The sequence below is a fragment of the Netta rufina genome, assembly GCF_964035555.1.
Source record: "Netta rufina genome assembly, chromosome: 2".
NCBI classification, from domain to species: Eukaryota; Metazoa; Chordata; class Aves; order Anseriformes; family Anatidae; genus Netta; species Netta rufina.
In genome coordinates, this window is record NC_140124.1 from 27,992,921 (window position 1) to 28,010,019 (window position 17,099).

Consider the following 17,099-nt stretch of genomic DNA (forward strand, 5'->3'; position numbering starts at 1 on the left):
TTCAAGGAGCAGCAGCAGTGGTGCAGTCTGCTGCTCTTATACAAAAGGTGTCAGCCAAGGGAACAGAGGTAGTCCTGTGAAAACAACAACTTGCTGAACCCGTTTAAACAACATCCGTGCAGTATTAGTAAAAGCCACGCAGCATAACGATGGAGGAGGAGTATATTAAGCAAGTGTGGAGATGAGGCATGAGAGAAAGAGTATTTTGTAAAAGAAAACAGTTCAGCTACATTTCTTCCCTGATTGCATTGGAAGCAGTTGTGGCTAAGCCAGTGCAGTTTTGGGGAGCTCTGTCAGTTATTATTCAGCACAAACTGCAAACCAATGAGAAACCCTCAGGAAGGGTACCCATCTGTCCACAGGGCCAGATTACATAGAAAATGAGAAACTGTCAGAAAATGACCAGCCTAAAGGATAAAAAGAATCAGCAGTTTGAATACTATGAAAAGTATTTCCCTATGTCTCTGTTACAGCTGCCTGTTTGCAAGGCTCCAGGCCTCCTAAGCAAACGAGAATGAGGAAAATCAGCACCAGCCCTGAGCAAACCATGAAGAGCATGTGGACCAACAGGCCTGCATGGCCTTCTGTCTTCTCTAGGTCTGACAGCACACACCATTCAAAGTCAGGTACATGAGCTGACAGTGTCATAGAGAACAATGCAGTGAACCAGCTTAAGCATACCTGTGCAAAAATTGGGTTTCCCTAACTCATATAAGCCCTGGCTGCCTTGTAATTAACTTTGACCAATTTAGAAATGGAGTGTTGCTCAGAATCTGCCTGATCTATCATTATACAGCACATCTAAGAGGAAACAAGTATGTGATCCAGCCTGAATTCCTGGGCACATTAAGGTGGCTAACATATTTGAAACAAGCTAGGCTGAATATTTAGTCCATTTCAGTATTTCCTCTCTACTTAAAAGGATAATTGACACTACAGGATTTAGTTTGATTTTATAGTTTATTGTTATTATTAGTATTCAGTCACCACAACTGCAATGTATACAAATAAAGGCAAGTACTTAAAACATCAGCTCACATAGAATCACTAATACTATCCATTTTACTGCTCTCTATTTAATACCAACGTCCAATAAATAACTATTGCTAATAATAAAAGTAGAATTGTAATTGAAGTAAATGCCATTCACACTGAAAAATAAATGATGCATTTATGAGAAGAATATGATGTCCTATGAGACAAATTATTATATGCAGTACACTAGAGAGTAAGATTGTAATGGGGGGAAAAAGTGATAGAATGCCTGCAAATTTAAAAAGCAAGGAAATTCAAGATCTGAACAGAATTTGCCACTGATATAGCTATTGTGGTAATGATTCTTCAGGTTTTCTTCTCTTTCAAGACTTATCCCTATATTCTCAGTGAACCTGCATAATTGTACTATTTTTGTTTCTTTTGTAGTTGGAAGAACCTGAGAGGACAGCTCACAGAAATATCTTTTTGTTCCTCCAATAAATTAGTAAAATCATGGATTCCAAAGTTTAAAAAATTGTTATATTTGTTTGCTTCCATCAACATACTTCAAGGTGAGTAATCTATTTCAATGGAAATACTGCATCCAGATTTATAAACCTGTGCTTATGAACTTTATTTCTTCTGTCTGTGTGTAAACTGAGTCTCATAGACTGCTGTTGCCTTTGTGGGACACATTACTAAATTGTTGTGCTAGGTGTCTTTTTCTCAAGAGTGTTCATACCAGCTGGAGTAGCACTTTAGCTTGTGGCTGGATTACTCATTCTGCCAAATAACAGTAAGACCCTGACATTAATGGGGATAATGGTATATACCAACAATTTATATACCTGAAAGAATCAAGCTGTAACTACTCTTGATGTATTTGTAAATATACATTCTTATTATCAAGAACAGCAATGAATTTCACAAACATGAATCCACAGAGCAACATTATTTTTGCTTTTATATTGCTGAATATAAATGTAAGGTAATAATAAATTTGAATTAAATATTTAGCACTCTTTTCAAAAATATAATCATACAAGATCTTTCAAAAATATATAAAAAATAAACTATTATGCATATGGTTGGATTGAATGAAATGGGAGACAAAGAAGAAGTATATATAAAATGCAATAATTTTACATGTGAACTAAAATAAGAATATTTGTAGCATAACTGTAAACAGTGAGGTTGTTTTTTTTTTGTGTGTGTGTGTGTATGTTTGTTTTGTTTTGTTCTGTTTTGTTTTTCATTTTATTTTCTACTGTGGAAGATTTCAGAAGTGAATAAAATCTTATTTTCATTAATATAGTCCTTATTGGACATTCCAAAAGCAATTGCCTACTAGGCACAGTGTGACTGTGAGTTAACAATATTTTCATTCAAAATATTAAGAAATAGAGAAGTACAAAACACTCTGAAATGTTTCCTTCACAGCATGTTCTGTAGCTGAAAGACTACAAAAGGACCATGTGATAAAATTGTAGTTTCCATGGAAACCCTGATTGTTTTTAACAGCAAGAAACTAAGAAACATAAACCATGACTTGATTGGCAGCTGCTCCACGGTTCCATCAACTCCTATAACATAACCAAAATGCATTTTGGTTTATTAATATTAAGCCATAAGACACCTTTTTTTTTCCTTTTTCCTTTTTTTTTGTTTACCTTTTTTTTTTTCTTCCTGCTGATTGCCACTGCTAGATTTTCAATGTCTAGTGTTTTGTAATAAATTTTAAAAACAGTACTAACCCTTTATACAGCAAAACTTAGAACTCCTCTGAGATGTGAAAGTAGAAAAGTAGAACTGTTTGGCACTTGTTTTAGAGAAACGTGTCCTGTTACTCTTCCTGTGTTATTGATTACATTTTTCTAACTCAAGATTCACCAACTTCAACATCTGTAGACCCAGGAACAAATTTTTGTCCACTTTCCAGCATAACAAAATCTTACATTCATCACTTTTTGTTAGTCACTCTCCTTTTTCTGTTTGATCCAAATTTCTCTGATATCCATATGGTGTTACTTGATTGCAATTTCTTCCCTAGGAACATTCATATTGGAGACAAGTCAGTTGTTTTAATAATTGTCAGTTAATTATAACATTGCATTGCTAAGTACTCTGTGTTTTCTCTGTTGGGGTATTAGACAACAAGATATATGGAAGGAATGGTATCTACCCTAAAAAATAAAGGACACAGGCATCAATGAACAAATTTATCCCTATAAAATCTGTCTAGTTAAAAGTACTCCTTTGATAATATTTTGAGATAGCTGCACTTTATTATACTGTTTCTGTGTGTCTTGATTCTAAGGGTAGGCATCTCAATATAGTCCCCAAAGTGCCATTGTTGTGCTGAAATGGGATTCATCAAAACATCAACAAACAAAACAAATCAAAACATCAAAACATTCAACAAACATCAATATCAATGTCTTTGGCTAAGTGGTATTACACCCCTCAGAATAAGGAAGACACATTTCTTATTGAGCATTACATTAGAAGGTTGGGAAGAGCTTCCCCACATCTACCAGAGCTCGTCCTGTCCATTCTCTCTGAAAACATGGACAGCTCATCTCAAAAAAAAAAAAAAAAAGTAGCCAGCAGCTTCAGTCTAAGACCCTTGTGAATATATGCTGATTTTTCAATCTGTTCTGTCTGCTGCTCCACTGGACTTACGTGGCTGCCTATCAGTTTTCTCTATAAGACTTCCTTTTGATGCTTCCTGTCAAGTCCTAACGGTGGACTCAAAGACTACTTTGTTATCTATACACCAGGGAGGCTGTCTGCTAAACAGCAGCTCTGGCAGCTCAGGCATACTCCAAAAATCTCTCTGCTTCTGCTGCTCCAAGAAACTCTCTGCCACTAGACCCTTAGGATATTTCTTCCTACTTTCTCTATTATTTCTTTTACGTAGCAGAGGCATCTAATAATAATTTGTTTTCCTCTTTATCCTCCAGTTACTTTATAGGTATAGCTTCATGCATTCAAAACTGTTTAAAATTAGAAAGAAAACAGCTTTTCCATATGAGTTACTGATATCATATTGTGGGTTACAAAACAGTAATATGAGTTCTACACCTTCTTGCTCTGCCTAATAGGGTGTCATAAAATCATCTTTGTGATAACACATCTTTGGTTAAATTTCACTGCTTACTTTAATGTATCACTAATCCAGTCAAGTCCACTCTTACAAAGTGATTTCATAAACTCTCCAGATGAAGAAATCTGGAATAAAATATCAGAGTTGAACAGTTCTGCCCTTTCCCCACTTCCCACTTTTCTTGGCTCTTCTTAATGAAATCAGCTATAGCTATAGTTTACAATTCCTGTGCCATTTTGGGAGCATGTGAATATCAAACTATCATTTATACCACCAAAATACAAAAGAACAGTCCATACAACAGTCACTAAACGTGATAACAGGTAATCAAATATTTGCATATTGATTACCAAGCAATATGACAGTGATAGGGCAAAATACATCCAATGCTTATAGTAAGGAAAAGAATTCACAAGAAAGTTCTCGCAAGTTCAAAAATACTGAACGATTATTTTAAAGGCAGTATGCACACTTTACCATGAAGTCACTTCAGAATCAACAGATTGAAGTCAATATGATGGACTAACAGAACATCCTCAGATTCACAATAGACTTAGTGAGCTATTCTTTTGTGTTGGTGTTTGACCAATAAGTGCATGATACAAGTCAGAAAAACAAAGGCATGGTAGCTCAAGGCCAGAATAGCTGGTGTATGTAGTCCTGTGAGGAAAGGGTCTCTTCCCCTTCTGATTGACAGACTATTCCAAGTAGCAGTGATACTTTTCAGACTGCTATTTTGCTGAAGAGGGTGGGGGTAATGATTCTGTATGTCATTAGAAAGTAATATTTGCTATCTTGAAACAAGTTTTTATGCAAGTTCTTTGCTGCAATTTGATTTCTGGGGCTTGGAAAATCTGCTAGAAAGCAATCAAATATGCATTTTTGCCTCTAAAAATCACACATTGCCAAGGACTGGTTCAATGTCCAATTCAAAAACCTTCTAAATACTCTTTTTTTTTTTTTTTTTTTTGTGTGTGTGTGTGTGTGTGTGTGTGTGTGCCAAATCTTCACAGAAACAAGACACTTTCTCACAAGCCACAACTCAGAGAAAGAAGGAATTCCGCACACCTTGAAAAGAAAATGGGAGATAGGGATTTCTTTGATAAACCCAAGTTTATAGAGGCTTATATAAGGAACACATTCCATATTAACCTCTGTGCTAAGTTACAAAAGAATTCCAGATTGTGCTGTGATCTGGGCATGTTGTTACACACCAGTCTCCCCTATTTTAATAGAAAACAAAGGCAGACTAGGGTAGCATTCCTGGTAAACAATAACCACACCCCTGTCCAGATTACTACATGAGGGGTCACTTCATTCAGTTAAAACAGTTTAGAAAAGAACTTAGTCCCTGTCATAATCCTCTGTTTAATTAACTTGTGCATTATCTCATTTTGTATGAGAAACCATACAAGAGCTAAATATTAATCAGATTTGTGTCACAGGTTAAACTGACCTTCACCGTATGTTTGAAATTGTAGCTGATTGATGAAGATCCTGTAAACAAACTGAATAATTACAGAAGAGATCTTTGTAGGCCACTGTGCAGTCTGGAACTATTTCAATATAAAAAGTCTTTAAATAATGAAGATCATATTTTAAAGCAGTTTCTGAATTCTCTTCATGTGACTGAGATTGTACTTTTCAGTAGTTTCTTGATCCACAGGTTTTAAGTCTTCACTAATTCTAATATTCACTGATGTCCTTGGTTCACAGAAACTTCATTTTTAAAATGAAATCTTGACATCTTTTCAAAGTGAATAAGAATTTCCCTGTCTTCTTGGTAGATGCAGCAGTAAGCTCTGGCTCAAAGTCCTCTCCATGGGGTTTACATGTGTATGTACACATCTGGTTGTGATCTGAAGACTCCTAGTTTGAGAATTAAATATAAAGACATATGATGAATTGTACTGGACAAACTTCACAGTCCAGAAAAGACATATGCAAAATAGCTAGTGAATTAAAGAAAACTTTATCAGGTTGATTTGTCTAGTCACAAATATAAAAAGAGTACAACAAAACTTTAGTTGATTAGTGTATTACTTTCTTACTGGCAAAGTAGTTTCATTGCCTTGCCATTCACTTTGCAGTGTATGTGTCCTACTAATAAATTGCAGTATGTGAGAGTTCTGTTTGTTGTCTGGGAAGTGTGTCTCAATCTAGCCTTTCTAAACAAACTTATCCTGAAATTAATCTGCCAAAGGCTGGGGCAGTGTACTTCTGTGACATCTGTGGCTGATAATGTGCTGAAATTCCACCTGTTTTTTTCAGTACAGCACAGTATATATATATATACACTATGTGAGTGTAAGTATACTTACATGTATCTACACCCTTTAGAGCAGTAGACTTTTAGAGCAGTGATTTTAGAGCAGCAAACCTATAATACTTTGAAGGTTCCACTGGATTAACACGTTGCCTTCAGACAAAACTATTCTGGATAAATTGACTATGAAACACAGAAACACGGATTTACACTTTATTCTTGAAAGCAGTTACAGACAGGGGAAACAGGGGATTACACTCTCAGAGTACCCATCACCCATATAAGCACTGGTCTCAGGTCTTTAAGCTTGGTAACTTAGGCCAACTTTTCTAGATGTCTCCACTGACATCTAGAAATCATGGTCTTTTGAGCTTTCTAAACAAATAGTGGAGCCTCATCCCGCTTCCACGTTTCCGTGGGGGAATTTCTGTGCTCCAGCTCCAGAAACCCCCAGATTCTGAATAAAGCCATTCAAAGTCAATGGTCCTGATAGTGGCAAACAATTGTTTCATTAAACTTCAGTCAGGAAAAATTAATGGTCCATGTGGGCTCAGCTACTCAGACACAGGGTGATGATCACTTAGTGCCCTTTTTTTCATCAGTTCTGAAAGTTTAAAGCCTCACCAACCTCAAATGCAAGTAATAACCTCACACAACGACATCCCTACCAAACCTGTACCTAGTTTTTATTCTTCTTTCTCAAACTTAAATTGATTTGTTTGTTTGTTTGTTTGTTTGTTTTTCCATAGACTGTGATTATTTTTAAAGGGGAAGAAAAGAACGGGGGTGGGGGGGGGGGGAGAAAGAAAAAAAAGGATCAAAAAATCTACATATATCATTTTATAGAATCATAAAATGATGCATGCTAGCAGAGACCACTGGAGATCATCTAGACTCTAGGTGACTTCCTCCTGCTCAAAGCAAGGCTAGCTTCAGAGTCTTATCAGTTTGCTCGGGACCATATCGAGTCAAGTTCTGAACATTTCCAAAGATGAAGGCTCTGCAGCCAGTCCAGGAAGCTCTCATTATACTTTTTTTTCCCTTCTGTGCAATCAGAATTTACCTTACTAAAACTTGTGCTCACTACCTCCAAGACTTTCACTGAGTACTTGTGAAGAGTCTGGTTCCTTTTTTTTTGTTTGTTTTGTTTTTGTTTTCTGTGACCTTCCATTAAGCCTGCAATTAGATCACTTCCCTACAGCCTTTTCTTCTTCCATCTAAACAAATGGAACTTCCTTAATCTCTACCCATACACCCTATGTCCCAATCACCTGATTATCTTATTCACTCTTTATTAGACGTGTTCCATATTTTCAGTTTTGTCTTGCAAAGGGTGGCTAGAAACTGATTATTGTTTCTGTTCTAGCAATTTGATATTATCTGTGTGATTGCAAGACTGATTTCACACACACGGCTTACCACTTCATCACTTGTTTTTGATTCTTCTGTCTTCAGCACACATAAAATATCCATAATCTTCCTCCCTCCCAAAAATCCCACCAGCAAAAAGAACTAGAAGCTGGTTTCTGTTCTGTGCTGCTGTTTATTTATATACTAGAACATATATAGCATTTGGGTAAAGTGACAAAGTTACACGATATTAATATTATTCTGCTCAGTGAGCTGTGGAACTGGCCATAGCCCATCAGCTAGATAATTAATGGAAGTGAGAAGGAGTAATCACTTACTTCTGATACTGTGAAAGGCAAATAAAAATGAATGAAAGAAAAATCAACATAAATTGCTTCAAAAGTTTTCTGAAAATGTTTGAAAATGCACTTTTTTTTTTTTTTATCACAGGCTGTTTATAAAAAAACTGTGAAGAGAAAACATTTACTGAACTTAATGTTATACATATGATTTTGAATTTTTTCATAGTCTTACTCTATTGCACTGTACAATATTATATATACTACAGTGTACACCAAAGAGGGTTGAGACAGGGTTAAGTTATTCCAAATTACTTAGATATTAACACTGTGCAAAGTGAATACCTATAATTTGTTTATTTATTTATTGTAATGAGATCTTTTATTCTTTTGCTAGTCTGACACTTTCTACCTTCCCAAATAAGATACATGTTTGTTTCCCAAATGTTCTGGTTTCTTGTAGACCTATAGCAATCCCAAAAGAGTTTCAAAACATTGAAGCCTCACAATTGATACTCACAAGGAATGTAGTCCAGCACTGTCTTGGACTTCAGCTCCTCTCCTGCTTTTTTTTTTTGAATAAAGCTCCTGATTCTCTTAGTTGTAGGAATCAGAGAAATTGTTAGCTATTTTATATCTCTCATAAATAAAAATTAAAAAAAAAAAAAGCAGAGTTGGGTAGTAAAGATCACCCCCATCATGACTTTCCACGTCATCCCAAACAACAGATTCAAATCTTTCCTCTTCCATGTATCTTCAGGCTACTAAGGGCTCATCTATATATTGTGTAAAAGTAAACTGAGAAAATTCAATGCCAAGGCTAGTTACAGTCTGCATCCTCACAGGAAGTCAAAATTATACTGCAGAAGGGATGTTATATGTTATTACCCAAGACAACTGATCCCATATGCAGACAGCAGTTGAACAAGAGCTACTTATTTCCATAAAGAGGGGAAAAAATAAATAAATAAATAAAAAGAGAGAGAGAATATAATTTGTAAAATATATATATATTTTTTTTTTCTTAAACAAAAACATTGGAAAAACACATTGGAATGTGTTCAAGAAGATGTTTCACTATTTCTACTGTTTGTTTGTTTGTTTGTTTTTTTCCTTTTTTCATTAAATTGTTATGTTAGTAGTAAAGCTACTACATTATGATTTCTTAGGCATATGAAACCTTTTTAATGGAAAATAATCACTTTAATAAAGTATTTTCCTAAGAAGGAATAAAATTCCTTTGGATAGCTGGTAGTCCAATGTGGTCTAACAATCATGGGAGAGAAAGACAGATTCAGGTTCTTGATTTATCTGACTCATTTTGCACCTATGTAGCAGTCCCTGAGAGTCTCACTGTGATTTCACCTGAATGTGTGTAAACATGCACAGATAAATTGCAGAGGATTTAGAAAGCTTAGAAAAAAAAGCTTTAAAAAGTAAAAATCCAAGTAAGCTAGGATAGAGAGGTTATCATGGGCTGTCTTTCACCCCTCAGAATACCTTTTTGGTATATTTAATTTTTATTAGTAAACAAATACAGAGGAAAATCCAAACCTTTAAAAATAATCCAGCTTTGAATAAGATATTTTTCCAATCACGCTGACCATTTCACTCTGACTAGTTCACTCAGGTTCTCAGAAAACATCCTCATCAACTTGCTGGAGACTTTATAAAGCCTGCTCAATAAATTGAGTCATATATTATAACTCAAATATGACTCAAATAAATTGAGCCATATATATAAATATATATATATATATAATATTCAAATTAATAATATTCAGATCCCAGATGGTCCCATAGCAAAATGGAGTAGTTAAAACACAAAACCAACTCATGGATCTGAAAACTGAAAGAGCCTGACATTTTTCTTTTTAACTAAATACCATATTTTAATTGCTGCAGCCCCAAGGTAACCACAAAGTCACGTACTGACAGCTCATGCAGATTTTATGAGGATGTTTACTCTGTTGTTCATGAAAAAAAGTTTGTTTAGCAAGTGCCAGTGCTCATGATGCTTACATCACCTGTAAGCTAGTAAGAAGTAAGAATCTTTTAAGGGGGAAAAAAAAAAGTGAGAAAATACCAGTAATGAAAACCTAAGAAAGGGAAATATGAGCCAAAAGGAGAAGCTGGTAGAGTATAGATGGTTTCAATATAAGTTGCTGCCTGGTTGTGCTAGTCATTCCCAGATCTGATGTTATTTTACTTCCATTTGGGACAATGACATCCTTTTTGACTGCAAAGATGGAGTGGATACTTATTCTCCTCCTCTATTTTCCAATTTCTCCATTTGTAAAATTAGATAAATGGTACTCTCAAATTCTCTTTTATTAGCTTTTCAGCTTTGCAGAGCTTTATGGAAATAGTAATTATGTAGGCCTTGCTACATAACTTGAGATCATGACACAGGTGAGTATATACATTTTAGTATGTATCATGTTCTAGGAAGCAATGTTACTATTAGTAGATTCTAGTAATTTCTAGACAGTACATGTGTCGTGCTCTGATGCTCTGTGCACTCTGGTAAAAATCATGGTACCAAGAGCAATATTTCTGAAGTTGTGATATGTAATATTTAGCAAGCAAGCCTTTTTTTTTCTTTTCTTTTTAATGTGCATGAATGATGCAGCAACAAACAGCTAATGATAACCTTAAGAACTATATTGAGATATTTAGATGTCCAACGTAATGGTTTTAAAACCAGTGCCTGGTTTTAAAGTATTCTAAACAGGCAATTTGAAATTTCATTATCTATTGTTCACATTATGGTTTACTGTCCAGTGTCTTATACAAATGGTAATACCTATGCCAGTTGATCTGATTGTTTTGTCCTAATTCTTCTATTTGAAACAGTTTATTAGGAGATAGGAGCATTATTACATGTAAAAATAAGAACCATCCATACCTTTCCAGTTCAAAAAACACAAGCTTCAACTTTCTTAATCACCTGAAACCGCAGTCATTTCTAGCTAGCGAGCTTAAGTATTACAGTGGAGGATATTTTAGAAGACATAAAAATAATAAATAAATAAATAAATAAAAATTACATTCCATTCAGAATTTGTCAGTTGGAATTTGAAACCTTTCATTTATTTCTTTAAGGTCTTTTGATAATGCATATGTTTGTCATTATTGACTCACACTCTTTTCTATTTAATCCTATGATGATCAATTAACCTGAAAGGATGTAGTAGATGCCAACTGTATGGAGTTGTGGTGGTTTTACTCAGCTGGCAGCTGAGCTCCACCAAAATTGCTCTCACTCCTCCACCTCAAATTAAAAAGGGGAGAAAATATGATGAAGAGGGCTCAAGGGCTGAGACAACGATGGGGGAATAGCATTTATCATCATGGGCAAAACAGACTCAGTAGGGAGATTAATATAATTGTTGTCTATTACTAACAAGCTAGAGCAGTGAGAAAGTAAAGGGAAACAAAAAACACCTTCCCTCTATCCACCCTCTTCAGTGTCCTCCCCCTGAACTGTGCAGGGGAACAGGGAATGGGGGCTGTGGCAGTCCCTAATGCTTCATCCCTGCCGCTCCTTCACAGTCTGGCCCTGTGAAGGACCCCTCTCTGGCCCTGCTCCACGCAGGGTCCCTCCCATGGGATGCTGTCCTTCCTGAACTGATCCTGCGGGGGCTGCCCACAGGCAGCAGCTCTTCAAGAACTGCTGCCACATGGCTCCATACCACAGGGTCCATTCATCAGGAGCAAACTGCTCCAGCACGAGTCCCCCACGGGCGGCAGCTCCCCCCAGAGCCCCTGCTCCTGCGTGGGCTCCTCTCCACAGGCTGCAGCTCTGGCCTGGAGCCTGCTCCTGCAGGGGCTCTCCATGGGCTGCAGCCTCCTCCAGACCACATCCACCTGCTCCACCGGGGGCTTCTCCATGGGCTGCAGCATGGAGATCTGCTCCATGTGGGACCTATGGGCTACAGGGTGATTTAAAGATCAAAGCCGAATTTCCTTAAGTGGTATATTCTTTATTGCAGCGCTGGATGCACGGGGGATCCTTCCGCCTGTCGTGCATGTTTGAAGTGACAAACTATCTCGTATTTATACAGTGAAACAATGAATATTCAATTAGCACCTATACATATTCATTACCTAACCCCGCCTACCCTCGCTTCGTATGCTAATTAGCTTATCCGTCCTTGCGCTTGCGCAAAGCCTTCCAAGAATTGTGGGCCAGGGTCTCCAGGATGTGGGCAGTGGTCTTTGGGAGGAAGGCCGTAGGTCTTCCTCGTAATGCACTTTCTTAATCAGTTGTTTTCCAGGCTGTAAAAATGCTGAGTTGTCTTTCGGTTTAACTGGGGGTCGGCGGATAACAGGATGTCTCAGTTAACAGGACATAACAGACAGTTGACTCAAGTTACCTCAAGTCTCAGCCTGACTGAGTGTTAACGGATAATGGGGTGTTTTCAAATAACAAAATGCTTAAACGTAACAGAAGGTCTATGGATAACAAGATGTTGTTTACTTTGTCCTTGCTAACTTTTAATCACAAGTTCCATTCTATCCTAAAGTAAGTTTATACAATATCATTTCACAAGTTTTATTCTATCCTAAAGTAAGTTTATACAATATCAATCCACAAGCTTTATTCTATCCTAAAGTGAGTTTATACTATATCATTCCCCCCTTTTCTTGGAAAATCTAGTAAATTCTTTTACTTAATATGAATTTTTTTTTCCCAGTCTTTATGATATGTACCCCTCAATACCTTACCATGCACATTTGTCAAGGAGGTTAACATGGACATTTGTTGTAACAATTTCCAATTCCAAGCAAGTAATATAAAAGACAATATTAAACTTATACCAACCAATATCAATAAAACAATAATTGGGTGACTCAATGTGTTCAAAATTCCAGTTACAGTTGGCGACCATCCAAAAAGTGTATCCCACCAGTTGTGACTTGTGTCTCGTTTTACTCTTTGCAAAACTCTGCTTATTTCCTTTGTATCATGATGGACAGTAATTAGAGTCTTCTCTCCATTTTCCTGAATGCCTTTTTTTAAAATTTTAATCAGGTCTTGGTGTTTAACTAGTTGCTTCACTAGTGTGAGGTTCATCCCAATAAGTGTAGGTAGTAACTTACGATACATTGTGTTGTTAGACTTGATCAGCTGGTGGGATACCACTGGTGCCAAATATAGAAAATCACACCCAACGATTCTAACAAAGTTACAAATACAAAAATTAGAATGATTTTTGCTATGGAGAGTTATATTCTCCTTATCTACTTCTACAAAATCACAAGCAGTTCTTAAACACGCACACCCTTGACTAACATATACAAGCACAGTCTTTTGACTAGTATTTGGATGAATTTCAAAGTGACAGATACCTTGCTTGGTGTCAAAACATACATCCTGAGCATCAATTGTATTACTTTCACAAATAAATCCTTGTTGTTCCCGTGTAACACATGATTCTAGATTTACAGACTGCCATTTCCCATTCTCCATTCATGCCCATGTTCTATGCTCCGAAGGATAAAGCACTGTCTTCTCATGGTTTAATCCTAGTGCAAGGATCAGGTGAATAACATGAACTGTAGCATTACGTATAGTAAGCACGAAGGCAGTAGCCATGTTAACAACGGGATCATAAGTAAAATTCACCAGGGTCCACCAAGACTGGAACTTCTTTTCAAAATCATTGGTATTGTCCCAGACTGCCTTTCGGACTTCAGCTGGAAAAATGCCTTCACTTCCTTCCCTAATGATCAAGGCAGCCGTTGCCTGTAACCATAACTGTGCTTGCATACAACTAAGAGCTAAGGATACATTATCTTGTGCTCCTAATTTTTGCCATTCTGATGGTTTACATAAATAGTTACCATTTGTTCGCCAGATGACCATAACTGCTAACTTTCCATTAAAGTTCTTATCCTCTGTTGTTACGGCTTTAGTTCAAGGCCACCCTCCATTCTCTATTATCACAGAGGCACCTTCTTGAATCACAATTACAACTATAAGCCATAAAAACAAAACAATTCTATGAACAAATTTTCTGCCAACCATATTACCAAATACTCCCGACCATAATGTCCTCATTTTGTTCGACTAAGCTTCAGTTTCAGTTCATTGTCACCTAGTGTTACTTTCCAAGGAGCTCCTGGAGCCTTCTTCACTCGGGAATAGTGGATCCAAGTGGCTTGTTCTTTAATCTTGATAGCAGTGTAAGTTGTCAGCAACACTTGATATAGTCCATTCCATTTTTCCTCGAGGGGTTGTCCTGAAAAAGTCTTTATATATATATTCCCCAGGCTTAAAGGGGTGGATTGGTTGATCCAGCCTTCTAACCCTGGTACCTAACACAAATTTATGTACTTTATTTAATTGTTTTTGAAGTTCAGTTATATAAGTATATAAATATTCTGATCCCAGCTGCATTAGATCATTTCCACTAAATAGAAATTGATATGGCCTTCCATACAAAATTTCAAAGGGGCTCAAATTCTCTTTTACTCTAGGTTTAACTCTAATTCTGAGTAATGCTAAAGGAAAGGATTGAAGCCATAACAAATTAGCTTCTTGTCCGATTTCAGCTATTTGTTGTTTAATCAAATGGTTCATTTTTCTACCTGTCCACTTGCCTGTGGTCTATAAGGAGTATGCAATTGCCAATCTGTCTTTAGAATCTTACTTATCTGTTGTACCACTTGCACACAAAAATGTGAACCTCTCTCAGAAGACATTGCTACTGAAATCCCAAAGCATGATATTATTTCATTTAACAAGACTTTAACCACTTCTCTTGCTTTGTTTGTTCGACAAGGAAAAGTTTCGGGCCATCCTGAAAACGTGTCAGTCAGAACCAGAAAATAACAATACCCCCCTTTTCTAGGGATTTTCGAAAAAATCAATTTACCACTGTTGTCCCAGATAAATTTCTTTTACTGATTATTCCAAATTTTATTCTATTCCTGGTATTGGGGTTATTAAATAAACAGAAGCTACATTGTTGAGTTACTTGTTTTCCCCAATGTGTTTTATTGTGTTCCGTAAGAACTATGGGCCATGTCAAATTAGAGGGTATTATTACACAGTTATCTTTTAAATATACTCATCTATCTGGTTTCATTTTACCTTTCAAATGTTCATGTATATAGTTTGGATTTTACCGTCTGGTATTAAAGACGATGTCTTCACCTCAGTTATTTCAGCTGCCTGTTTAGCCTCCTGATCTGCCAATCGATTTCCAATTTCAAAGTCAGCGTTCCCTTTTGGTGTCCTTGACAATGCATGATAGCTACCTTTTCTGATTGTTTTACAGCCTCTAACAATTTTAAAATTTCTTCAGCATGTTTTTTTTTTCTGTTTTCCCTGAGCAGTCAGCAATCCACTTTCTTTCCAAATTGCTCCATGAGCATGTACCACGCCGAATGCATATTTAGAGTCTGTCCAAATATTTATTTTCCTTCCTGCTGCTAGTTCCAGTGCTCGTGTAAGAGCAATTATCTCTGCTTTCTGGGCGGATGTCCCAGGGGGTAATGGTTTAGATTCGATTACCTGTTGAGCAGTTGTAACAGCATATCCTGCCTTACGTTGTCCTTGTTTTACAAAGCTGCTCCCATCAGTATACCAAGATTCATCAGCATCTTCTAAAGGTTCTTCCTTAAGATCGGGTCGACTAGAATACACAGTCTCCATTGTTTCTATACAATCATGAGTTATAGGTTCATCCAGAGTTCCGCTAAGGAAAGAAGCTGGATTTACGATGTTAGTGACCACAATTTCCACATCATCTTGTTCTACTAATATTGCTTGATATTTTAAAAATCTTTGTGGTGAAAGCCAATGATTTCCTTTTTGTTCCAAAAACTGTTGAGACCATATGGGAGACTAACACTGTCATTTTCTGTCCCATTGTAAACTTCCGAGCTTCTTGTATATTGATAACAGCAGCTGCAACAGCTCGAAGGCATCCGGGCCATCCTTTACTTACTTCATCTAACTGTTTAGAGAAGTAAGCTACTACTCGTTTATAGGGACCCAATCTTTGTGCTAGTACTCCCAAAGCTATCCCTTGTCTCTCATGAGAAAACAACCAAAAGGGTTTCGAGAGATCCGGTAATCCCAAAGCCGGAGCTTGCATCAATTCTCGTTTAAGTTGTTTAAAGGCATTTCGTGCTTCTCCAGTCCAGACTAACTTTGACTGATTACTCTTTATCAATTCATATAGAGGCTTTACCATTAGTCCATAATTATAAATCCAAAGGCGACACCAACCTGTCATTCCTAGAAAGGTTCGTAGCTCCCTTACCGTTTGGGGTTCTGGAGTCCGGCAAATGACTTCCTTACGTTCAGTTCCTAGTTCTCGCTGACCTCCCGAAATTCCAAATCCCAAGTAGGTCACATGTTGTTGAACCAGCTGGACTTTCTGTTGAGAGACTCGATATCCATTTAAACCCAGAAAATTAAGGAGACTTATAGTCCATTGAATACAACTCTCTTTAGTCTCGGTAGCTATTAAGAGATCATCTATGTATTGTAACAAAGCCCCTTCAGTGTCCGGAGGTATCCAAGTTTCAAGTTCCTTTGCTAATTGGTTTCCAAAAATAGTGGGGCTATTCTTGAATCCTTGAGGTAGCACTGTCCATTGTTAGCTGTGTCTTTCTGCCTGAGTCAGGGTTTTCCCATTCAAAGGCAAATAGATTTTGGCTTTCAGTGGCTAAAGGTAGGAAGAAGAAGGCATCTTTTAAATCCAGTACGGTAAACCAGACTTGACTATTCCTTAATTTAGTCAGCAAAGTATAAGTGTTTGCCACTACTGGATGTATATCCTCAGTGATCTTATTTATGGCCCTCAGATCCTGAACTAGCCTATATCTTTTTCTATCTGCCTTTTTAATTGGCAATATGGGTGTACTATACTCTGATTCGCATTCAATCAATAATCCATACTGTATAAATCTATCAATTATCTCTTTAATTCCTTTCCTATCTTCTATCCTCAAAGGATATTGATTAACCTTAACGGGTTTCTCTCCTGGCTTTAATTTAACAATTATTGGGGTCACATTTTTAGCTCTTCCAGGAACTTCAGTGGCCCAAACTCCTGGATATACTTTATTTATGATCTCTAAG